The sequence below is a fragment of the Nothoprocta perdicaria genome, unplaced genomic scaffold (assembly GCF_003342845.1).
Source record: "Nothoprocta perdicaria isolate Ctin4 unplaced genomic scaffold, notPer1 scaffold_50, whole genome shotgun sequence".
Taxonomy (NCBI): domain Eukaryota; kingdom Metazoa; phylum Chordata; class Aves; order Tinamiformes; family Tinamidae; genus Nothoprocta; species Nothoprocta perdicaria.
In genome coordinates, this window is record NW_020455755.1 from 2,623,140 (window position 1) to 2,629,193 (window position 6,054).

The window sequence follows — 6,054 nt, forward strand, 5'->3', positions numbered from 1 at the left end:
CTAACTGGATATGATTTAGATATAGCTAGTTCTGCCTTGAGGGAGAAAGATGAACTGAATGACCTCCTGAGTTTCTTCAGCCCTATTTTCTATGTTTCTTTCTCTTCTATTAAAGACATGTGAAATTTCTCTTACCTCTTTTCCTTAAAAGGAAAGAGGGTAATTCAAGAGACACAGGATCCCCAGAGCATAGCCCTTATTAATCAACCTCGTAAGGTAACCTGCAGGAACACTGTGCGGTGTTGGGTACCCCTCCTGTGGCTGCCCTACATAACTGTGTGTCTTCTGGCCACAGAATTTAAAGATTGGTCACAAAGACGTTTGCATGTCCTAWCTTTCACTGAAATCAATCGAAGTTTACATAACAGATGAAAAACTATAATCAGGTCCTTAGTCCAAAACCAGGGGAAGGCTTGCTTGTAGGATCAGAACTCGTCCCCATGGCTTCATCATTCACAACAGGCACRAAACAATATACTGACTTCCTCCGAAGAATATGTCATATTCTCAGGTCTAGAGCCTCCTCAGCTCAAGTTCTCATTGAACACCTATGGAAAGAGAAGCCAACACKCTACAAAAACAGGCGCTACCAGTATTGCCATTTTGTAGTGATTTCAGTTCCTATGAAGTTGGTCTACCCAATTCAAAAAAAAAAATATATATATATATCTAAAGAAACCTCTTCCATGCAGAAAGATCCTTATAGCTACATTATATTTTGCTAGAAGCCTTTTGCTTGAGCAATATCCTTTTGCCTTTCCACTGTTCTCATCACAGCAGATAATAATCAAAACTGAGAGACTTAATTACTGTATCTTTCAGATAAGTCTTTAATTTTATTTTTGTTCTTTGTACTGCAAATGCCCATGAATCAGAGGGTCACTTTAAGCACAGAATTCAATTTAATTATACTCACAGGCATTTTTATCATAAAACAGGTCAACTTATTTTTAAAAAAATCTTGATTTTGAATAATGAAAAGACAGATACTCAGTCCACAAGAGTCACACTGAAAAATCTCACATCCATTTAGATCTTTTACTAAGTGTTGGGCAAGGTCCCCTCAATGAATATGACAACCTGAGTTGAAAATATAATTTCATACCATCAGGTGTATTTTTCAGATAGGATGGTATTTTAATTATAGGCCAGGGATAAGTATCTGATGGACAAATGCAATGTAGATTAGATCAGACACTCATGGAAACCTCTCAAGTTAGTCATGGTTTTCTGTCCTTATGCAAGTTTCCTGCATACTTGGAGAAACAAGAAATCATTAAGTAGGTTTGGGACTTTAAAATTTAAAAAGAAAAATCCATGCTGTTCATGAATATTTGATGAAGAGCATAGAAACTAGTAAAAATTCTGGAGGAAAAAAAAATTTGTTAGCAGAGGACAGAAGAGGTCTCCTGGAAAGCTATACCCATGCCAACCTAATTATTTCACTTCAGTACTCATCATGGGTCTTTTCAGTGCAATCCTTTTGCATGTTATGCTATTTTCTCTATGCACCTATGCTTAACATGACTGCATGTCATTTACAAAGTTGACTATTCAAGAAGTAGAACTTCCTGTGCATTTATATACCGCCTTCCCTTATTCTCTCCATTTTTACCCATGCATTTCCATCCTCCTTTTTGCAACAGCTCAGCGGGCCTAGAACTTTTTATCTATTTSTTTTTATTTATTTAACAGTAAGGTCAACACCAAATCAAGAATTATCTGTTATTTTTAACAGTTTGTTCTAATGTAAAACAGCATCAAATTCAGTCATTTGAAGCCAAAGTCCTGAAAAAGTAAATACACTGTAAGGATGGAATGCAAGAGGTAAGTTAAACTTTTTAGCAACTTCAACCAGAGAAAGAGCATGCTCTCATCTTTATGTGCCCATGATATAGACAGGAAATCAAATTACTGTGACAACAAACTAGTGACTAGTACCCCAACCATAGAATCCCTTTCAAGAACATTCTAGTCACTTCCACAGCAGTGAAAGTGCATACAAAGTAACGGAGATAGGCAGAATACACAGACCCAGCAGAATAAAGAAGTGGCAGAAGCACAAAGCAATGGCTGGTCGTTACCTGACTGCACCGAAGGGCTTGCTTACCACCAATGCTCCCCTCTAGTCCCTCAAGAAAACACCAGGATATTWCTGTGCATACTAGAGTGTTTAGCATCTGCATTGCCATTTCTTGTATTCCAGTGGAATCATTTCCAGTGGAAATGACATCTATCGTGCATAACAGAATAGGCTTCCTGACCCAAAGAACCTGTGATTTAAATATTTAAACTGTTAGTCAAAGGAAGAGGAAAAAAGGTCAAGAGAAGCAAATTTTAGTAGCATAAAAAGAATAATGATTTGCATTCAAGTTAGTTCTGTTTTGAGAGGCAGATATGGCAATAAAGATAAGAAAGACCCCAAATGATAAGTTATTCTGATGAAATATTTGCCTTACGATTATCAATCCTGAATTTAGTAGAGAGAACCAAAGCCCAATGCACAGAATGCAAATGGTGCAAGATGCAGAAACTGCTGCAAAACAAAGAACGGGGCAATTTGATACTTACTGAAGAAATTCATTAATCACAGGAGAAATATGTATGTTTTCAAGGCAGAAGACTAGAAAACAAAGCAGCTGAATAAAATTCTCATTACATTTCCAGGCTTTCAACATCAAAACAACTACTTCCTTGGAAAACATCATATTATAGCTTCAAGGGAAGTTATAAAATGCAAAACTTAACAAACGTCCAACATGAAGAACAATGAAAAATATAATGCAGGTAACATGAAGCATATTAAACTGATACTGGATAAGAGATTTTATAAGTCACATGATACTTCCAGTAACACGGAAATGGTAGACACAACCCACAAGTTGAAATTAATTACTCCATTTTTTCCTAATGAACTTGAGTGGTTTTTTTTCTTTTCTTTTTTTTAAGCACATGATTGTGGCGCTTTTTTAAACAGAAATTTTGGAAAAAACACAACAATATCTAATCTTAAAGTTCTACTGAATTTTTGTTACTATAGCAACATGTGAAGACCCTTTACTGTTAAGGACATCTGTAGCTATTTTAAAAAGGAACAGCTGGGTTTGTCTGTCTGAATTTCACTCATAAGAAAAAAGCAATTTATTTTCCTTTTTTTTTTTTTAAACTAAGCTTTGTATTAATTACACAAATCATGGGTCCATCAGGCTCTGGTAAAAGAAAACAAAAACTCCAAAACCCTAAAATCAAGCAACAATTTGCATAAAAGCAATGAGAGTCTCACTTTCCTCTCAAACATGCACATTTCTCCCCAGACTTGGCATTGGAACAAGGACAAAATGAATCTTTTAAAAGAAGATGTTTGATCTCCTTCACATTCTAAATTTGTCTAAAATTTGGCAATAAGAGAGAGCACCAGGTAGCAGACTTGGTTTTCATAAAAGCCTGTAACTTTTCGACTAAAATCACAAAGAAATAACAAATAGACTCCATCGCTTTGTTGGGAATGTGCAAATACATGCATTCCCCACCCCAATGGTGGGGAAGAGGGAAGAATTGCAAATAAGCTCGGTGCACATATATCATGTGAAAAACACTTGCTTTATTTCTCAAAAGCAAAASAGGAGGTCAGGACATTTTGTGAACGGGATCCTGCATCTTTTTTTCCCTTTSAATTTTCATTTTAACTGGAAATACATAATTACTGGAAATACATCCAACATCTACAACACGTGTAAAACAACACAGAATTGTTCATATTGCCTCCACTGGTCAATAATTACTAATGTCATGTCTCTACAGTTAAATTGCCAGTGTTTCAGTTTAGGACACTTCGTGTTAACACGGACACTTACTCTTTAAGACAACAGTTGGTGACACAAAAAGGCAAAACCCGCCACCTTTTTCTTATTAATTTGCTTCTAGCTGACTGCCCAACACTAAGACACGATACTATATCCTGAAAAAAAAATAATGAGTGTGACTCAGATGTCAAGAAGATGTACAGCCCAGGGGCAGACAACAGTTCCATTGACACGTTCTAAACTTAATTTATTGAAGAGCTTCCTGGAGAAGAGAGAAGCAGCATTAATTCTCAGCACATTTCAGCGGTTTGGTGTTGCTCTTCCACCTTGGACAGGAAATCTGTACTTTGAAGGGTGACCTTTCATGCAGACCTTTTGGAGCCTCTATTTAAGCCATATGCTGGAGAACTGGGAATAGGAATCCTCTTAAAGGTGGCTCCTATGTGCTTAATATACAATGCATAAGGCAGCACAGAAAACAAAGACAAAATAGCCCCAAACAATACTTTTTTCTGCAATTTTCTAGAGGAGCAAAACAAGACAAGACAAAACAAGATTAAGAGCAGAGGTCTGAAGCAATTGAAATCCAATTTCTTGAAATTGTACTGAGGCGTCTGCCAGGATGCCCTGGTGGCTAAGTAACTCTCTGAACTCTGCAAGACTGATGAACATACATACCTAGGTGCTTTGTTGTTGTTAGTAAGGAAATAATGAAAAAACACAGAGGATAAAACTGCCTTGGAACGAAGCCAGGACAAAGCAGCACACTTCTGGCCCAGGATCCATGAGAAGGCTAATCTGAAAGGCCACTAATAAAACTGGAGACTGCAGCAAACTACATCCATTTTCATGATATCAGGCCAATATGCAAGGCAAAGGAGACAGAGCCGTTACTTCTTAGGGCACCTACTTACAGAGGCCAGAAAGCAACATATTTGTTAGGGTGTGACAAAAAACAAGTAGTTCAAGCAACTTAAAGAATTTGAGAATGACCTTGTCTTAATCAGGTTAGCATACGCAAGGGAGTGGGAGGGAAATCTCCTTACTTAATAAGATCAGTCTTGATTTTAGAGATAATAGGGACATAATTACAAGTTGGCGAGGATGATGTGACCTCCAACCCATCTTTTCAATCCTCATCTATAGATACTTAATGAAACCAGTGAAAGGAGCAAATAAAATGGGGTGAGGAGTAATGATTAGTACCAACATCCAGTACTGAAGCCTCCAGTAACATAGCAACTTAAATGGCATCAAAATATCTAAGTATATCTAAGTAAATAGAAGTTTGTGGAACTTCAAGAAAGGAAGCATTTTAACACCATGTGAAATGAAGAACTGCATCCTTTGAAACCTTGCAATGAACTTTGTTACACGAAAAGCCTTCTGTATGCTTGCATTTTAACAGTGTGATTTGCAACCCTACACCCCAAAATGAGAAGGAAGTGAACAATAAATTGTGTAGCTATTCTTTGTATAACCTACATATATGCAGCATGTATCTTGCCCGGTAACTTTCCAAAATCACTGGCTTTTTTTTTTTTTTTTTTTTTTGTCTATCACTTCCTATTTACTGCGGCCTATTATAAAGTTTTTAGAAGTAAACTTTCAAAAATCAGTCTTTAGAAACAAAATAGGACTTGATTTTTGCACAAAAGAATATTTCTGCACTTTGCAGATGTTYCCACCTGCTCATATATTTGAATCTGCACCACAAAAAACAGGGACGAGATGGCTCTTTCATCTACTACCAAGTTTTCATTTTAACACTTTGATAATTTTGTGAGAAATATTTCAAAATAAGGAGGGATATRCATAACATAAGGAAAAAATCTGTTCATAATTGCTATACGATTTCTAGGCTGAAATCCAGTGTTGCTATATAAATTTAATGCTCTTTACCACRTTTATGCTTTAAATAAATGTAACTAGAAATAGCAATAAAGGATAGCTTGGGGGAGGGAACCAATGAAAAGACACAAAATGTGTGTGCRCTATCCTTCATGTCCTTAATGATCTCTCTGGAGATATATATACACACAYAAAAATTAAATTAACGCTTATAAGCTGACAACTGTGGTTAAAAATAACAAAATAAGGCCCTTTTTATTTAGAAAGCTCTGCCAAAAGGTGCATCAGAGGAAATCTGCCACTGATAAAAGGCACGGCCTATCTGACGGTTTGGAATATGACTTAAGCCATAGACAGTGTCCCTAAGCTTATCAAATCTTCCCCAAGCAGTCACCCTCAC

General features: G+C 36.6%; 1 long non-coding RNA gene across 1 annotated transcript; it reads right to left on the reverse strand.

Annotated features, from left to right (window-relative positions):
- Positions 1–265: 265 nt before the first annotated feature.
- LOC112954617 lies at positions 266–2,518 on the reverse strand. Its single transcript, XR_003250756.1, has 2 exons — positions 2,460–2,518; positions 266–548 (listed from the first exon to the last, which is right to left on the reverse strand). It is a non-coding gene; the product is annotated as an uncharacterized LOC112954617 (long non-coding RNA).
- Between the last annotated feature and the right edge of the window lie 3,536 nt (positions 2,519–6,054).